We start from the raw sequence: 20,892 nt of genomic DNA, 5'->3' as shown, positions 1-20,892 counted from the left end.
GCCTGGGTTACACCAGGAGAGAACAGTAGTATATGTGCCTGGGTTACATCAGGAGAGAAAAGTAGTATATGTGCCTGGGTTACTCCAGGAGAGAACAGTAGTATATGTGCCTGGGTTACACCAGGAGAGTAGAGTACCTGAGTTACACCAGGAGAGAATAGTAGTATATGTGCCTGGGTTACACCAGGAGAGAACAGTAGTATATGTGCCTGGGTTACACCAGGAGAGTAGAGTACCTGAGTTACACCAGGAGAGAATAGTAGTATATGTGCCTGGGTTTCACCAGGAGAGAAAAGTAGTATATATGCCTGGGTTACACCAGGAGAGAACAGTAATATATGTGCCTGGGTTACACCAGGAGAGAACAGTAGTATATGTACCTGGGTTACACCAGGAGAGAACAGTAGTGTATGTACCTGGGTTACACCAGGAGAGAACAGTAATATATGTGCCTGGGTTACACCAGGAGAGAACAGTAGTATATGTGCCTGGGTTACACCAGGAGAGAACAGTAGTATATGTGCCTGGGTTACACCAGGAGAGAAAAGTAGTATATGTGCCTGGGTTACTCAAGGAGAGAACAGTAGTATATGTGCCTGGGTAACACCAGGAGAGTACAGTAGTGTATGTGCCTGGGTTACACCAGGAGAGAACAGTAGTATATGTTCCTGGGTTACACCAGGAGAGAACAGTAGTATATATGCCTGGGTTACACCAGGAGAGAACAGTAGTATATGTTCCTGGGTTACACCAGGAGAGAACAGTAGTATATATGCCTGGGTTACACCAGGAGAAAACAGTAGTATATATGCCTGGGTTACACCAGGAGAGAACAGTAGTATATGTGCCTTGGTTACACCAGGAGAGAACAGTAGTATATGTGCCTGGGTTACACCAGGAGAGAAAAGTAGTATATGTGCCTGGGTTACGCCAGGAGAGAACAGTAGTATATGTGCCTGGGTTACACCAATGAGAGAACAGTAGTATATGTTCCTGGGTTACACCAGGAGAGAACAGTAGTATATATGCCTGGGTTACACCAGGAGAGAACAGTAGTATATATGCCTGGGTTACACCAGGAGAGAACAGTAGTATATGTGCCTGGGTTACACCAGGAGAGAACAGTAGTATATATGCCTGGGTTACACCAGGAGAGTAGAGTACCTGGGTTACACCAGGAGAGAACAGTAGTATACAGTATGTGCCTGGGTTACACCAGGAGAGAACAGTAGTATATGTGCCTGGGTTACACCAGGAGAGAACAGTAGTATATGTGCCTGGGTTACACCAGGAGAGAACAGTAGTATATGTGCCTGGGTCACACCAGGAGAGAAAAGTAGTGTATGTGCCTGGGTTAAACCTGGAGAATACAGTAGTATATGTGCCTGGGTTACACCAGGAGAGAACAGTAGTATATGTGCCTGGGTTACACCAGGAGAGAACAGTAGTATATGTGCCTGGGTTACACCAGGAGAGAACAGTAGTATATGTGCCTGGGTTACACCAGGAGAGAAAAGTAGTATATGTGCCTGGGTTACTGCAGGAGAGAACAGTAGTATATGTGCCTGGGTTACACCAGGAGAGTAGAGTACCTGAGTTACACCAGGAGAGAATAGTAGTATATGTGCCTGGGTTACACCAGGAGAGAACAGTAGTATATGTGCCTGGGTTACACCAGGAGAGTAGAGTACCTGAGTTACACCAGGAGAGAATAGTAGTATATGTGCCTGGGTTACACCAGGAGAGAAAAGTAGTATATGTGCCTGGGTTACACCAGGAGAGAACAGTAGTATATGTGCCTGGGTTACACCAGGAGAGTAGAGTACCTGAGTTACACCAGGAGAGAATAGTAGTATATGTGCCTGGGTTACACCAGGAGAGAAAAGTAGTATATGTGCCTGGGTTACACCAGGAGAGAACAGTAGTATATGTGCCTGGGTTACACCAGGAGAGAACAGTAGTATATGTGCCTGGGTTACACCAGGAGAGAAAAGTAGTATATGTGCCTGGGTTACTCCAGGAGAGAACAGTAGTATATGTGCCTGGGTTACACCAGGAGAGTAGAGTACCTGAGTTACACCAGGAGAGATTAGTAGTATATGTGCCTGGGTTACACCAGGAGAGAACAGTAGTATATGTGCCTGGGTTACACCAGGAGAGTAGAGTACCTGAGTTACACCAGGAGAGAATAGTAGTATATGTGCCTGGGTTACACCAGGAGAGAAAAGTAGTATATGTGCCTGGGTTACACCAGGAGAGAACAGTAGTATATGTGCCTGGGTTACACCAGGAGAGAACAGTAGTATATGTGCCTGGGTTACACCAGGAGAGAACAGTAGTATATGTGCCTGGGTTACACCAGGAGAGAACAGTAGTATATGTACCTGGGTTACACCAGGAGAGAGCAGTAGTACATGTACCTGGGTTACACCAGGAGAGAGCAGTAGTACATGTGCCTGGGTTACATCAGGAGAGAACAGTAGTATATGTGCCTGGGTTACACCAGGAGAGAACAGTAGTATATGTGCCTGAGTTACACCAGGAGAGTACAGCAGTATACAGTATGTGCCTGGGTTACACCAGGAGAGAGCAGTAGTATATGTGCCTGGGTTACACCAGGAGAGAACAGTAGTATATATGCCTGGGTTACACCAGGAGAGAACAGTAGTATATGTTCCTGGGTTACACCAGGAGAGAACAGTAGTATATATGCCTGGGTTACACCAGGAGAGAACAGTAGTATATGTGCCTGGGTTACACCAGGAGAGTACAGTAGTATATATGCCTGGGTTACACCAGGAGAGAACAGTAATATATGTGCCTGGGTTACACCAGGAGAGAACAGTAGTATATATGCCTGGGTTACACCAGGAGAGAACAGTAGTATATGTGCCTGGGTTACACCAGGACAGTACAGTAGTATACAGTATGTGCCTGGGTTACACCAGGAGAGTACAGTAGTATACAGTATGTGCCTGGGTTACACCAGGAGAGAACAGTAGTATATGTGCCTGGGTTACACCAGGAGAGAACAGTAGTATACAGTATGTGCCTGGGTTACACCAGGAGAGAACAGTAGTATATGTGCCTGGGTTACACCAGGAGAGAACAGTAGTATATGTGCCTGGGTTACACCAGGAGAGAACAGTAGTATATGTGCCTGAGTTACACCAGGAGAGTACAGCAGTATACAGTATGTGCCTGGGTTACACCAGGAGAGAGCAGTAGTATATGTGCCTGGGTTACACCAGGAGAGAACAGTAGTATATATGCCTGGGTTACACCAGGAGAGAACAGTAGTATATGTTCCTGGGTTACACCAGGAGAGAACAGTAGTATATATGCCTGGGTTAAACCTGGAGAATACAGTAGTATATGTGCCTGGGTTACACCAGGAGAGAACAGTAGTATATGTGCCTGGGTTACACCAGGAGAGAACAGTAGTATATGTGCCTGGGTTACACCAGGAGAGAACAGTAGTATATATGCCTGGGTTACACCAGGAGAGAACAGTAGTATATGTTCCTGGGTTACACCAGGAGAGAACAGTAGTATATATGCCTGGGTTAAACCTGGAGAATACAGTAGTATATGTGCCTGGGTTACACCAGGAGAGAACAGTAGTATATGTGCCTGGGTTACACCAGGAGAGAAAAGTAGTATATGTGCCTGGGTTACTCCAGGAGAGAACAGTAGTATATGTGCCTGGGTTACACCAGGAGAGTAGAGTACCTGAGTTACACCAGGAGAGAATAGTAGTATATGTGCCTGGGTTACACCAGGAGAGAACAGTAGTATATGTGCCTGGGTTACACCAGGAGAGTAGAGTACCTGAGTTACACCAGGAGAGAATAGTAGTATATGTGCCTGGGTTACACCAGGAGAGAAAAGTAGTATATGTGCCTGGGTTACACCAGGAGAGAACAGTAATATATGTACCTGGGTTACACCAGGAGAGAGCAGTAGTACATGTGCCTGGGTTACATCAGGAGAGAACAGTAGTATATGTGCCTGGGTTACACCAGGAGAGAACAGTAGTATATGTGCCTGAGTTACACCAGGAGAGTACAGCAGTATACAGTATGTGCCTGGGTTACACCAGGAGAGAACAGTAGTATATATGCCTGGGTTACACCAGGAGAGAACAGTAGTATATGTGCCTGGGTTACACCAGGAGAGTACAGCAGTATACAGTATGTGCCTGGGTTACACCAGGAGAGAGCAGTAGTATATGTGCCTGGGTTACACCAGGAGAGAACAGTAATATATATGCCTGGGTTACACCAGGAGAGAACAGTAGTATATGTTCCTGGGTTACACCAGGAGAGAACAGTAGTATATATGCCTGGGTTACACCAGGAGAGAACAGTAGTATATGTGCCTGGGTTACACCAGGAGAGTACAGTAGTATATATGCCTGGGTTACACCAGGAGAGAACAGTAATATATGTGCCTGGGTTACACCAGGAGAGAACAGTAGTATATATGCCTGGGTTACACCAGGAGAGAACAGTAGTATATGTGCCTGGGTTACACCAGGACAGTACAGTAGTATACAGTATGTGCCTGGGTTACACCAGAAGAGAACAGTAGTATATGTGCCTGGGTTACACCAGGAGAGAACAGTAGTATATATGCCTGGGTTACACCAGGAGAGAACAGTAGTATATGTTCCTGGGTTACACCAGGAGAGAACAGTAGTATATATGCCTGGGTTACACCAGGAGAGAACAGTAGTATATATGCCTGGGTTACACCAGGAGAGAACAGTAGTATATGTGCCTTGGTTACACCAGGAGAGAAAAGTAGTTTATGTGCCTGGGTTACACCAGGAGAGTACAGTAGTATATGTGCCTGGGTTACACCAGGAGAGTAGAGTACCTGGGTTACACCAGGAGAGAACAGTAGTATACAGTATGTGCCTGGGTTACACCAGGAGAGAGCAGTAGTATATGTGCCTGGGTTACACCAGGAGAGAACAGTAGTATATAAGCCTGGTTTACACCAGGAGAGAACAGTAGTGTATGTGCCTGGGTTACACCAGGAAAGAACAGTAGTATATGTACCTGGGTTACACCAGGAGAGAACAGTAGTATATGTGCCTGAGTTACACCAGGAGAGTACAGCAGTATACAGTATGTGCCTGGGTTACACCAGGAGAGAGCAGTAGTATATGTGCCTGGGTTACACCAGGAGAGAACAGTAGTATATATGCCTGGGTTACACCAGGAGAGAACAGTAGTATATGTGCCTGGGTTACACCAGGAGAGTACAGTAGTATACAGTATGTACCTGGGTTACGCCAGGAGAGAACAGTAGTATATGTGCCTGGGTTACACCAGGAGAGAACAGTAGTATATATGCCTGGGTTACACCAGGAGAGAAAAGTAGTATATGTGCCTGGGTTACGCCAGGAGAGAACAGTAGTATATATGCCTGGGTTACACCAGGAGAGAACAGTAGTATATGTTCCTGGGTTACACCAGGAGAGAACAGTAGTATATATGCCTGGGTTACACCAGGAGAGAACAGTAGTATATATGCCTGGGTTACACCAGGAGAGAACAGTAGTATATGTGCCTGGGTTACACCAGGAGAGAACAGTAGTATATATGACTGGGTTACACCAGGAGAGTAGAGTACCTGGGTTACACCAGGAGAGAACAGTAGTATACAGTATGTGCCTGGGTTACACCAGGAGAGAACAGTAGTATATGTGCCTGGGTTACACCAGGAGAGAACAGTAGTATATGTGCCTGGGTCACACCAGGAGAGAACAGTAGTATATGTGCCTGGGTCACACCAGGAGAGAAAAGTAGTGTATGTGCCTGGGTTACACCAGGAGAGAACAGTAGTATATGTGCCTGGGTTACACCAGGAGAGAACAGTAGTATATGTGCCTGGGTTACACCAGGAGAGAACAGTAGTATATGTGCCTGGGTTACACCAGGAGAGAACAGTAGTATATGTGCCTGGGTTACACCAGGAGAGAAAAGTAGTATATGTGCCTGGGTTACTCCAGGAGAGAACAGTAGTATATGTGCCTGGGTTACACCAGGAGAGTAGAGTACCTGAGTTACACCAGGAGAGAATAGTAGTATATGTGCCTGGGTTACACCAGGAGAGAACAGTAGTATATGTGCCTGGGTTACACCAGGAGAGTAGAGTACCTGAGTTACACCAGGAGAGAACAGTAGTATATGTGCCTGGGTTACACCAGGAGAGAACAGTAGTATATGTGCCTGGGTTACACCAGGAGAGAACAGTAATATATGTACCTGGGTTACACCAGGAGAGAGCAGTAGTACATGTGCCTGGGTTACATCAGGAGAGAACAGTAGTATATGTGCCTGGGTTACACCAGGAGAGAACAGTAGTATATGTGCCTGAGTTACACCAGGAGAGTACAGCAGTATACAGTATGTGCCTGGGTTACACCAGGAGAGAACAGTAGTATATATGCCTGGGTTACACCAGGAGAGAACAGTAGTATATGTGCCTGGGTTACACCAGGAGAGTACAGTAGTATACAGTATGTGCCTGGGTTACACCAGGAGAGAACAGTAGTATATGTGCCTGGGTTACACCAGGAGAGAACAGTAGTATATGTGCCTGGGTTACACCAGGAGAGAACAGTAGTATATGTGCCTGGGTTACACCAGGAGAGAACAGTAGTATATGTACCTGGGTTACACCAGGAGAGAGCAGTAGTACATGTACCTGGGTTACATCAGGAGAGAACAGTAGTACATGTGCCTGGGTTACATCAGAAGAGAACAGTAGTATATGTGCCTGGGTTACACCAGGAGAGAACAGTAGTATATGTGCCTGAGTTACACCAGGAGAGTACAGCAGTATACAGTATGTGCCTGGGTTACACCAGGAGAGAGCAGTAGTATATGTGCCTGGGTTACACCAGGAGAGAACAGTAGTATATATGCCTGGGTTACACAAGGAGAGAACAGTAGTATATGTTCCTGGGTTACACCAGGAGAGAACAGTAGTATATATGCCTGGGTTACACCAGGAGAGAACAGTAGTATATGTGCCTGGGTTACACCAGGAGAGTACAGTAGTATATATGCCTGGGTTACACCAAGAGAGAACAGTAATATATGTGCCTGGGTTACACCAGGAGAGAACAGTAGTATATATGCCTGGGTTACACCAGGAGAGAACAGTAGTATATGTGCCTGGGTTACACCTGGAGAGTACAGTAGTATACAGTATGTGCCTGGGTTACACCAGGAGAGAACAGTAGTATATGTGCCTGGGTTACACCAGGAGAGAACAGTAGTATATGTGCCTGGGTTACACCAGGAGAGAACAGTAGTATATGTTCCTGGGTTACACCAGGAGAGAACAGTAGTATATATGCCTGGGTTACACCAGGAGAGAACAGTGGTATATATGCCTGGGTTACACCAGGAGAGAACAGTAGTATATGTGCCTTGGTTACACCAGGAGAGAACAGTAGTATATGTGCCTGGGTTACACCAGGAGAGAAAAGTAGTATATGTGCCTGGGTTACACCAGGAGAGTACAGTAGTATATGTGCCTGGGTTACACCAGGAGAGTAGAGTACCTGGGTTACACCAGGAGAGAACAGTAGTATACAGTATGTGCCTGGGTTACACCAGGAGAGAGCAGTAGTATATGTGCCTGGGTTACACCAGGAGAGAACAGTAGTATATATGCCTGGTTTACACCAGGAGAGAACAGTAGTGTATGTGCCTGGGTTACACCAGGAAAGAACAGTAGTATATGTACCTGGGTTACACCAGGAGAGAACAGTAGTATATGTGCCTGAGTTACACCAGGAGAGTACAGCAGTATACAGTATGTGCCTGGGTTACACCAGGAGAGAGCAGTAGTATATGTGCCTGGGTTACACCAGGAGAGAACAGTAGTATATATGCCTGGGTTACACCAGGAGAGAACAGTAGTATATGTGCCTGGGTTACACCAGGAGAGTACAGTAGTATACAGTATGTGCCTGGGTTACGCCAGGAGAGAACAGTAGTATATATGCCTGGGTTACACCAGGAGAGAACAGTAGTATATGTTCCTGGGTTACACCAGGAGAGAACAGTAGTATATATGCCTGGGTTACACCAGGAGTGAACAGTAGTATATATGCCTGGGTTACACCAGGAGAGAACAGTAGTATATGTGCCTTGGTTACACCAGGAGAGAACAGTAGTATATGTGCCTGGGTTACACCAGGAGAGAAAAGTAGTATATGTGCCTGGGTTACGCCAGGAGAGAACAGTAGTATATGTGCCTGGGTTACGCCAGCAGAGAACAGTAGTATATGTTCCTGGGTTACACCAGGAGAGAACAGTAGTATATATGCCTGGGTTACACCAGGAGAGAACAGTAGTATATATGCCTGGGTTACACCAGGAGAGAACAGTAGTATATGTGCCTGGGTTACACCAGGAGAGAACAGTAGTATATATGCCTGGGTTACACCTGGAGAATACAGTAGTATATGTGCCTGGGTTACACCAGGAGAGAACAGTAGTATATGTGCCTGGGTTACACCAGGAGAGTACAGTAGTATATATGCCTGGGTTACACCAGGAGAGAACAGTAATATATGTGCCTGGGTTACACCAGGAGAGTAGAGTACCTGGGTTACACCAGGAGAGAACAGTAGTATACAGTATATGCCTGGGTTACACCAGGAGAGAACAGTAGTATATGTGCCTGGGTTACACCAGGAGAGAACAGTAGTATATGTGCCTGGGTTACACCAGGAGAGAACAGTAGTATATGTGCCTGGGTCACACCAGGAGAGAAAAGTAGTGTATGTGCCTGGGTTACACCTGGAGAATACAGTAGTATATGTGCCTGGGTTACACCAGGAGAGAACAGTAGTATATGTGCCTGGGTTACACCAGGAGAGAACAGTAGTATATGTGCCTGGGTTACACCAGGAGAGAACAGTAGTATATGTGCCTGGGTTACACCAGGAGAGAAAAGTAGTATATGTGCCTGGGTTATTCCAGGAGAGAACAGTAGTATATGTGCCTGGGTTACACCAGGAGAGTACAGTAGTATATATGCCTGGGTTACACCAGGAGAGAACAGTAATATATGTGCCTGGGTTACACCAGGAGAGTAGAGTACCTGGGTTACACCAGGAGAGAACAGTAGTATACAGTATGTGCCTGGGTTACACCAGGAGAGAGCAGTAGTATATGTGCCTGGGTTACACCAGGAGAGAACAGTAGTATATATGCCTGGTTTACACCAGGAGAGAACAGTTGTGTATGTGCCTGGGTTACACCAGGAAAGAACAGTAGTATATGTACCTGGGTTACACCAGGAGAGAACAGTAGTATATGTGCCTGAGTTACACCAGGAGAGTTCAGCAGTATACAGTATGTGCCTGGGTTACACCAGGAGAGAGCAGTAGTATATGTGCCTGGGTTACACCAGGAGAGAACAGTAGTATATATGCCTGGGTTACACCAGGAGAGAACAGTAGTATATGTGCTTGGGTTACACCAGGAGAGTACAGTAGTATACAGTATGTGCCTGGGTTACGCCAGGAGAGAACAGTAGTATATGTGCCTGGGTTACGCCAGGAGAGAACAGTAGTATATATGCCTGGGTTACACCAGGAGAGAACAGTAGTATATGTTCCTGGGTTACACCAGGAGAGAACAGTAGTATATATGCCTGGGTTACACCAGGAGAGAACAGTAGTATATATGCCTGGGTTACACCAGGAGAGAACAGTAGTATATGTGCCTTGGTTACACCAGGAGAGAACAGTAGTATATGTGCCTGGGTTACACCAGGAGAGAAAAGTAGTATATGTGCCTGGGTTACGCCAGGAGAGAACAGTAGTATATATGCCTGGGTTACACCAGGAGAGAACAGTAGTATATGTTCCTGGGTTACACCAGGAGAGAACAGTAGTATATATGCCTGGGTTACACCAGGAGAGAACAGTAGTGTATATGCCTGGGTTACACCAGGAGAGAACAGTAGTATATGTGCGTGGGTTACACCAGGAGAGAACATTAGTATATATGCCTGGGTTACACCAGGAGAGTAGAGTACCTGGGTTACACCAGGAGAGAACAGTAGTATACAGTATGTGCCTGGGTTACACCAGGAGAGAACAGTAGTATATGTGCCTGGGTTACACCAGGAGAGAACAGTAGTATATGTGCCTGGGTTACACCAGGAGAGAACAGTAGTATATGTGCCTGGGTCACACCAGGAGAGAAAAGTAGTGTATGTGCCTGGGTTACACCTGGAGAATACAGTAGTATATGTGCCTGGGTTACACCAGGAGAGAACAGTAGTATATGTGCCTGGGTTACACCAGGAGAGAACAGTAGTATATGTGCCTGGGTTACACCAGTAGAGAACAGTAGTATATGTGCCTGGGTTACACCAGGAGAGAAAAGTAGTATATGTGCCTGGGTTACTCAAGGAGAGAACAGTAGTATATGTGCCTGGGTAACACCAGGAGAGTACAGTAGGGTAAGTGCCTGGGTTACACCAGGAGAGAACAGTAGTATATGTTCCTGGGTTACACCAGGAGAGAACAGTAGTATATATGCCTGGGTTACACCAGGAGAGAACAGTAGTATATGTGCCTGGGTTACACCAGGAGAGAACAGTAGTATATATGCCTGGGTTACACCAGGAGAGAACAGTAGTATATATGCCTGGGTTACACCAGGAGAGAACAGTAGTATATGTGCCTTGGTTACACCAGGAGAGAACAGTAGTATATGTGCCTGGGTTACACCAGGAGAGAAAAGTAGTATATGTGCCTGGGTTACGCCAGGAGAGAACAGTAGTATATGTTCTTGGGTTACACCAGGAGAGAACAGTAGTACATATGCCTGGGTTACACCAGGAGAGAACAGTAGTATATATGCCTGGGTTACACCAGGAGAGAACAGTAGTATATGTGCCTGGGTTACACCAGGAGAGAACAGTAGTATATATGCCTGGGTTACACCAGGAGAGTAGAGTACCTGGGTTACACCAGGAGAGAACAGTAGTATACAGTATGTGCCTGGGTTACACCAGGAGAGAACAGTAGTATATGTGCCTGGGTTACACCAGGAGAGAACAGTAGTATATGTGCCTGGGTTACACCAGGAGAGAACAGTAGTATATGTGCCTGGGTCACACCAGGAGAGAAAAGTAGTGTATGTGCCTGGGTTACACCTGGAGAATACAGTAGTATATGTGCCTGGGTTACACCAGGAGAGAACAGTAGTATATATGCCTGGGTTACACCAGGAGAGAACAGTAGTATATGTTCCTGGGTTACACCAGGAGAGAACAGTAGTATATATGCCTGGGTTACACCAGGAGAGAACAGTAGTATATATGCCTGGGTTACACCAGGAGAGAACAGTAGTATATGTGCCTTGGTTACACCAGGAGAGAACAGTAGTATATGTGCCTGGGTTACACCAGGAGAGAAAAGTAGTATATGTGCCTGGGTTACACCAGGAGAGTACAGTAGTATATGTGCCTGGGTTACACCAGGAGAGTAGAGTACCTGGGTTACACCAGGAGAGAACAGTAGTATACAGTATGTGCCTGGGTTACACCAGGAGAGAGCAGTAGTATATGTGCCTGGGTTACACCAGGAGAGAACAGTAGTATATATGCCTGGTTTACACCAGGAGAGAACAGTAGTGTATGTGCCTGGGTTACACCAGGAAAGAACAGTAGTATATGTACCTGGGTTACACCAGGAGAGAACAGTAGTATATGTGCCTGAGTTACACCAGGAGAGTACAGCAGTATACAGTATGTGCCTGGGTTACACCAGGAGAGAGCAGTAGTATATGTGCCTGGGTTACACCAGGAGAGAACAGTAGTATATATGCCTGGGTTACACCAGGAGAGAACAGTAGTATATGTGCCTGGGTTACACCAGGAGAGTACAGTAGTATACAGTATGTGCCTGGGTTACGCCAGGAGAGAACAGTAGTATATATGCCTGGGTTACGCCAGGAGAGAACAGTAGTATATGTTCCTGGGTTACACCAGGAGAGAACAGTAGTATATATGCCTGGTTTACACCAGGAGAGAACAGTGGTATATATGCCTGGGTTACACCAGGAGAGAACAGTAGTATATGTGCCTTGGTTACACCAGGAGAGAACAGTAGTATATGTGCCTGGGTTACACCAGGAGAGAAAAGTAGTATATGTGCCTGGGTTACGCCAGGAGAGAACAGTAGTATATGTGCCTGGGTTACACCAGGAGAGAACAGTAGTATATGTTCCTGGGTTACACCAGGAGAGAACAGTAGTATATATGCCTGGGTTACACCAGGAGAGAACAGTAGTATATATGCCTGGGTTACACCAGGAGAGAACAGTAGTATATGTGCCTGGGTTACACCAGGAGAGAACAGTAGTATATATGCCTGGGTTACACCAGGAGAGTAGAGTACCTGGGTTACACCAGGAGAGAACAGTAGTATACAGTATGTGCCTGGGTTACACCAGGAGAGAACAGTAGTATATGTGCCTGGGTTACACCAGGAGAGAACAGTAGTATATGTGCCTGGGTTACACCAGGAGAGAACAGTAGTATATGTGCCTGGGTCACACCAGGAGAGAAAAGTAGTGTATGTGCCTGGGTTACACCTGGAGAATACAGTAGTATATGTGCCTGGGTTACACCAGGAGAGAACAGTAGTATATGTGCCTGGGTTACACCAGGAGAGAACAGTAGTATATGTGCCTGGGTTACACCAGGAGAGAACAGTAGTATATGTGCCTGGGTTACACCAGGAGAGAAAAGTAGTATATGTGCCTGGGTTACTCAAGGAGAGAACAGTAGTATATGTGCCTGGGTAACACCAGGAGAGTACAGTAGTGTATGTGCCTGGGTTACACCAGGAGAGAACAGTAGTATATGTTCCTGGGTTACACCAGGAGAGAACAGTAGTATATATGCCTGGGTTACACCAGGAGAGAACAGTAGTATATGTTCCTGGGTTACACCAGGAGAGAACAGTAGTATATATGCCTGGGTTACACCAGGAGAGAACAGTAGTATATATGCCTGGGTTACACCAGGAGAGAACAGTAGTATATGTGCCTGGGTTACACCAGGAGAGAACAGTAGTATATGTGCCTGGGTTACACCAGGAGAGAAAAGTAGTATATGTGCCTGGGTTACGCCAGGAGAGAACAGTAGTATATGTGCCTGGGTTACACCAGGAGAGAACAGTAGTATATGTTCCTGGGTTACACCAGGAGAGAACAGTAGTATATATGCCTGGGTTACACCAGGAGAGAACAGTAGTATATATGCCTGGGTTACACCAGGAGAGAACAGTAGTATATGTGCCTGGGTTACACCAGGAGAGAACAGTAGTATATATGCCTGGGTTACACCAGGAGAGTAGAGTACCTGGGTTACACCAGGAGAGAACAGTAGTATACAGTATGTGCCTGGGTTACACCAGGAGAGAACAGTAGTATATGTGCCTGGGTTACACCAGGAGAGAACAGTAGTATATGTGCCTGGGTTACACCAGGAGAGAACAGTAGTATATGTGCCTGGGTCACACCAGGAGAGAAAAGTAGTGTATGTGCCTGGGTTAAACCTGGAGAATACAGTAGTATATGTGCCTGGGTTACACCAGGAGAGAACAGTAGTATATGTGCCTGGGTTACACCAGGAGAGAACAGTAGTATATGTGCCTGGGTTACACCAGGAGAGAACAGTAGTATATGTGCCTGGGTTACACCAGGAGAGAAAAGTAGTATATGTGCCTGGGTTACTCCAGGAGAGAACAGTAGTATATGTGCCTGGGTTACACCAGGAGAGTAGAGTACCTGAGTTACACCAGGAGAGAATAGTAGTATATGTGCCTGGGTTACACCAGGAGAGAACAGTAGTATATGTGCCTGGGTTACACCAGGAGAGTAGAGTACCTGAGTTACACCAGGAGAGAATAGTAGTATATGTGCCTGGGTTACACCAGGAGAGAAAAGTAGTATATATGCCTGGGTTACACCAGGAGAGAACAGTAATATATGTGCCTGGGTTACACCAGGAGAGAACAGTAGTATATGTACCTGGGTTACACCAGGAGAGAACAGTAGTGTATGTGCCTGGGTTACACCAGGAGAGAACAGTAATAAATGTGCCTGGGTTACACCAGGAGAGAACAGTAGTATATGTGCCTGGGTTACACCAGGAGAGAACAGTAGTATATGTGCCTGGGTTACACCAGGAGAGAAAAGTAGTATATGTGCCTGGGTTACTCAAGGAGAGAACAGTAGTATATGTGCCTGGGTAACACCAGGAGAGTACAGTAGTGTATGTGCCTGGGTTACACCAGGAGAGAACAGTAGTATATGTTCCTGGGTTACACCAGGAGAGAACAGTAGTATATATGCCTGGGTTACACCAGGAGAGAACAGTAGTATATGTGCCTGGGTTACACCAGGAGAGAACAGTAGTATATATGCCTGGGTTACACCAGGAGAGTAGAGTACCTGGGTTACACCAGGAGAGAACAGTAGTATACAGTATGTGCCTGGGTTACACCAGGAGAGAACAGTAGTATATGTGCCTGGGTTACACCAGGAGAGAACAGTAGTATATGTGCCTGGGTTACACCAGGAGAGAACAGTAGTATATGTGCCTGGGTCACACCAGGAGAGAAAAGTAGTGTATGTGCCTGGGTTAAACCTGGAGAATACAGTAGTATATGTGCCTGGGTTACACCAGGAGAGAACAGTAGTATATGTGCCTGGGTTACACCAGGAGAGAACAGTAGTATATGTGCCTGGGTTACACCAGGAGAGAACAGTAGTATATGTGCCTGGGTTACACCAGGAGAGAAAAGTAGTATATGTGCCTGGGTTACTCCAGGAGAGAACAGTAGTATATGTGCCTGGGTTACACCAGGAGAGTAGAGTACCTGAGTTACACCAGGAGAGAATAGTAGTATATGTGCCTGGGTTACACCAGGAGAGAACAGTAGTATATGTGCCTGGGTTACACCAGGAGAGTAGAGTACCTGAGTTACACCAGGAGAGAATAGTAGTATATGTGCCTGGGTTACACCAGGAGAGAAAGGTAGTATATGTGCCTGGGTTACACCAGGAGAGAACAGTAGTATATGTGCCTGGGTTACACCAGGAGAGTAGAGTACCTGAGTTACACCAGGAGAGAATAGTAGTATATGTGCCTGGGTTACACCAGGAGAGAAAAGTAGTATATGTGCCTGGGTTACACCAGGAGAGAAAAGTAGTATATGTGCCTGGGTTACGCCAGGAGAGAACAGTAGTATATGTTCCTGGGTTACACCAGGAGAGAACAGTAGTACATATGCCTGGGTTACACCAGGAGAGAACAGTAGTATATATGCCTGGGTTACACCAGGAGAGAACAGTAGTATATGTGCCTGGGTTACACCAGGAGAGAACAGTAGTATATATGCCTGGGTTACACCAGGAGAGTAGAGTACCTGGGTTACACCAGGAGAGAACAGTAGTATACAGTATGTGCCTGGGTTACACCAGGAGAGAACAGTAGTATATGTGCCTGGGTTACACCAGGAGAGAACAGTAGTATATGTGCCTGGGTTACACCAGGAGAGAACAGTAGTATATGTGCCTGGGTCACACCAGGAGAGAAAAGTAGTGTATGTGCCTGGGTTACACCTGGAGAATACAGTAGTATATGTGCCTGGGTTACACCAGGAGAGAACAGTAGTATATATGCCTGGGTTACACCAGGAGAGAACAGTAGTATATGTTCCTGGGTTACACCAGGAGAGAACAGTAGTATATATGCCTGGGTTACACCAGGAGAGAACAGTAGTATATATGCCTGGGTTACACGAGGAGAGAACAGTAGTATATGTGCCTTGGTTACACCAGGAGAGAACAGTAGTATATGTGCCTGGGTTACACCAGGAGAGAAAAGTAGTATATGTGCCTGGGTTACACCAGGAGAGTACAGTAGTATATGTGCCTGGGTTACACCAGGAGAGTAGAGTACCTGGGTTACACCAGGAGAGAACAGTAGTATACAGTATGTGCCTGGGTTACACCAGGAGAGAGCAGTAGTATATGTGCCTGGGTTACACCAGGAGAGAACAGTAGTATATATGCCTGGTTTACACCAGGAGAGAACAGTAGTGTATGTGCCTGGGTTACACCAGGAAAGAACAGTAGTATATGTACCTGGGTTACACCAGGAGAGAACAGTAGTATATGTGCCTGAGTTACACCAGGAGAGTACAGCAGTATACAGTATGTGCCTGGGTTACACCAGGAGAGAGCAGTAGTATATGTGCCTGGGTTACACCAGGAGAGAACAGTAGTATATATGCCTGGGTTACACCAGGAGAGAACAGTAGTATATGTGCCTGGGTTACACCAGGAGAGTACAGTAGTATACAGTATGTGCCTGGGTTACGCCAGGAGAGAACAGTAGTATATATGCCTGGGTTACGCCAGGAGAGAACAGTAGTATATGTTCCTGGGTTACACCAGGAGAGAACAGTAGTATATATGCCTGGGTTACACCAGGAGAGAACAGTGGTATATATGCCTGGGTTACACCAGGAGAGAACAGTAGTATATGTGCCTTGGTTACACCAGGAGAGAACAGTAGTATATGTGCCTGGGTTACACCAGGAGAGAAAAGTAGTATATGTGCCTGGGTTACGCCAGGAGAGAACAGTAGTATATGTGCCTGGGTTACACCAGGAGAGAACAGTAGTATATGTTCCTGGGTTACACCAGGAGAGAACAGTAGTATATATGCCTGGGTTACACCAGGAGAGAACAGTAGTATATATGCCTGGGTTACACCAGGAGAGAACAGTAGTATATGTGCCTGGGTTACACCAGGAGAGAACAGTAGTATATATGCCTGGGTTACACCAGGAGAGTAGAGTACCTGGGTTACACCAGGAGAGAACAGTAGTATACAGTATGTGCCTGGGTTACACCAGGAGAGAACAGTAGTATATGTGCCTGGGTTACACCAGGAGAGAACAGTAGTATATGTGCCTGGGTTACACCAGGAGAGAACAGTAGTATATGTGCCTGGGTCACACCAGGAGAGAAAAGTAGTGTATGTGCCTGGGTTACACCTGGAGAATACAGTAGTATATGTGCCTGGGTTACACCAGGAGAGAACAGTAGTATATGTGCCTGGGTTACACCAGGAGAGAACAGTAGTATATGTGCCTGGGTTACACCAGGAGAGAACAGTAGTATATGTGCCTGGGTTACACCAGGAGAGAAAAGTAGTATATGTGCCTGGGTTACTCAAGGAGAGAACAGTAGTATATGTGCCTGGGTAACACCAGGAGAGTACAGTAGTGTATGTGCCTGGGTTACACCAGGAGAGAACAGTAGTATATGTTCCTGGGTTACACCAGGAGAGAACAGTAGTATATATGCCTGGGTTACACCAGGAGAGAACAGTAGTATATGTTCCTGGGTTACACCAGGAGAGAACAGTAGTATATATGCCTGGGTTACACCAGGAGAGAACAGTAGTATATATGCCTGGGTTACACCAGGAGAGAACAGTAGTATATGTGCCTTGGTTACACCAGGAGAGAACAGTAGTATATGTGCCTGGGTTACACCAGGAGAGAAAAGTAGTATATGTGCCTGGGTTACGCCAGGAGAGAACAGTAGTATATGTGCCTGGGTTACACCAGGAGAGAACAGTAGTATATGTTCCTGGGTTACACCAGGAGAGAACAGTAGTATATATGCCTGGGTTACACCAGGAGAGAACAGTAGTATATATGCCTGGGTTACACCAGGAGAGAACAGTAGTATATGTGCCTGGGTTACACCAGGAGAGAACAGTAGTATATATGCCTGGGTTACACCAGGAGAGTAGAGTACCTGGGTTACACCAGGAGAGAACAGTAGTATACAGTATGTGCCTGGGTTACACCAGGAGAGAACAGTAGTATATGTGCCTGGGTTACACCAGGAGAGAACAGTAGTATATGTGCCTGGGTTACACCAGGAGAGAACAGTAGTATATGTGCCTGGGTCACACCAGGAGAGAAAAGTAGTGTATGTGCCTGGGTTAAACCTGGAGAATACAGTAGTATATGTGCCTGGGTTACACCAGGAGAGAACAGTAGTATATGTGCCTGGGTTACACCAGGAGAGAACAGTAGTATATGTGCCTGGGTTACACCAGGAGAGAACAGTAGTATATGTGCCTGGGTTACACCAGGAGAGAAAAGTAGTATATGTGCCTGGGTTACTCCAGGAGAGAACAGTAGTATATGTGCCTGGGTTACACCAGGAGAGTAGAGTACCTGAGTTACACCAGGAGAGAATAGTAGTATATGTGCCTGGGTTACACCAGGAGAGAACAGTAGTATATGTGCCTGGGTTACACCAGGAGAGTAGAGTACCTGAGTTACACCAGGAGAGAATAGTAGTATATGTGCCTGGGTTACACCAGGAGAGAAAAGTAGTATATATGCCTGGGTTACACCAGGAGAGAACAGTAGTATATGTGCCTGGGTTACACCAGGAGAGAACAGTAGTATATGTGCCTGGGTTACACCAGGAGAGAACAGTAGTATATGTGCCTGGGTTACACCAGGAGAGAAAAGTAGTATATGTGCCTGGGTTACTCCAGGAGAGAACAGTAGTATATGTGCCTGGGTTACACCAGGAGAGTAGAGTACCTGAGTTACACCAGGAGAGAATAGTAGTATATGTGCCTGGGTTACACCAGGAGAGAACAGTAGTATATGTGCCTGGGTTACACCAGGAGAGTAGAGTACCTGAGTTACACCAGGAGAGAATAGTAGTATATGTGCCTGGTTTACACCAGGAGAGAAAAGTAGTATATATGCCTGGGTTACACCAGGAGAGAACAGTAATATATGTGCCTGGGTTACACCAGGAGAGAACAGTAGTATATGTACCTGGGTTACACCAGGAGAGAACAGTAGTGTATGTGCCTGGGTTACACCAGGAGAGAACAGTAATATATGTGCCTGGGTTACACCAGGAGAGAACAGTAGTATATGTGCCTGGGTTACACCAGGAGAGAACAGTAGTATATGTGCCTGGGTTACACCAGGAGAGAAAAGTAGTATATGTGCCTGGGTTACTCAAGGAGAGAACAGTAGTATATGTGCCTGGGTAACACCAGGAGAGTACAGTAGTGTATGTGCCTGGGTTACACCAGGAGAGAACAGTAGTATATGTTCCTGGGTTACACCAGGAGAGAACAGTAGTATATATGCCTGGGTTACACCAGGAGAGAACAGTAGTATATGTTCCTGGGTTACACCAGGAGAGAACAGTAGTATATATGCCTGGGTTACACCAGGAGAAAACAGTAGTATATATGCCTGGGTTACACCAGGAGAGAACAGTAGTATATGTGCCTTGGTTACACCAGGAGAGAACAGTAGTATATGTGCCTGGGTTACACCAGGAGAGAAAAGTAGTATATGTGCCTGGGTTACGCCAGGAGAGAACAGTAGTATATGTGCCTGGGTTACACCAGGAGAGAACAGTAGTATATGTTCCTGGGTTACACCAGGAGAGAACAGTAGTATATATGCCTGGGTTACACCAGGAGAGAACAGTAGTATATATGCCTGGGTTACACCAGGAGAGAACAGTAGTATATGTGCCTGGGTTACACCAGGAGAGAACAGTAGTATATATGCCTGGGTTACACCAGGAGAGTAGAGTACCTGGGTTACACCAGGAGAGAACAGTAGTATACAGTATGTGCCTGGGTTACACCAGGAGAGAACAGTAGTATATGTGCCTGGGTTACACCAGGAGAGAACAGTAGTATATGTGCCTGGGTTACACCAGGAGAGAACAGTAGTATATGTGCCTGGGTCACACCAGGAGAGAAAAGTAGTGTATGTGCCTGGGTTAAACCTGGAGAATACAGTAGTATATGTGCCTGGGTTACACCAGGAGAGAACAGTAGTATATGTGCCTGGGTTACACCAGGAGAGAACAGTAGTATATGTGCCTGGGTTACACCAGGAGAGAACAGTAGTATATGTGCCTGGGTTACACCAGGAGAGAAAAGTAGTATATGTGCCTGGGTTACTCCAGGAGAGAACAGTAGTATATGTGCCTGGGTTACACCAGGAGAGTAGAGTACCTGAGTTACACCAGGAGAGAATAGTAGTATATGTGCCTGGGTTACACCAGGAGAGAACAGTAGTATATGTGCCTGGGTTACACCAGGAGAGTAGAGTACCTGAGTTACACCAGGGGAGAATAGTAGTATATGTGCCTGGGTTACACCAGGAGAGAAAAGTAGTATATGTGCCTGGGTTACACCAGGAGAGAACAGTAGTATATGTGCCTGGGTTACACCAGGAGAGTAGAGTACCTGAGTTACACCAGGAGAGAATAGTAGTATATGTGCCTGGGTTACACCAGGAGAGAAAAGTAGTATATGTGCCTGGGTTACACCAGGAGAGAACAGTAGTATATGTGCCTGGGTTACACCAGGAGAGAACAGTAGTATATGTGCCTGGGTTACACCAGGAGAGAAAAGTAGTATATGTGCCTGGGTTACTCCAGGAGAGAACAGTAGTATATGTGCCTGGGTTACACCAGGAGAGTAGAGTACCTGAGCTACACCAGGAGAGAATAGTAGTATATGTGCCTGGGTTACACCAGGAGAGAACAGTAGTATATGTGCCTGGGTTACACCAGGAGAGTAGAGTACCTGAGTTACACCAGGAGAGAATAGTAGTATATGTGCCTGGGTTACACCAGGAGAGAAAAGTAGTATATGTGCCTGGGTTACACCAGGAGAGAACAGTAGTATATGTGCCTGGGTTACACCAGGAGAGAACAGTAGTATATGTGCCTGGGTTACACC

Source organism: Taudactylus pleione, unplaced genomic scaffold (assembly GCF_031769625.1).
Source record: "Taudactylus pleione unplaced genomic scaffold, aTauple2 ptg000148l, whole genome shotgun sequence".
Lineage (NCBI taxonomy): Eukaryota > Metazoa > Chordata > Amphibia > Anura > Myobatrachidae > Taudactylus > Taudactylus pleione.
The sequence above is the reverse complement of the archived record's forward strand: the minus strand, read 5'-3'. Positions refer to the sequence as shown.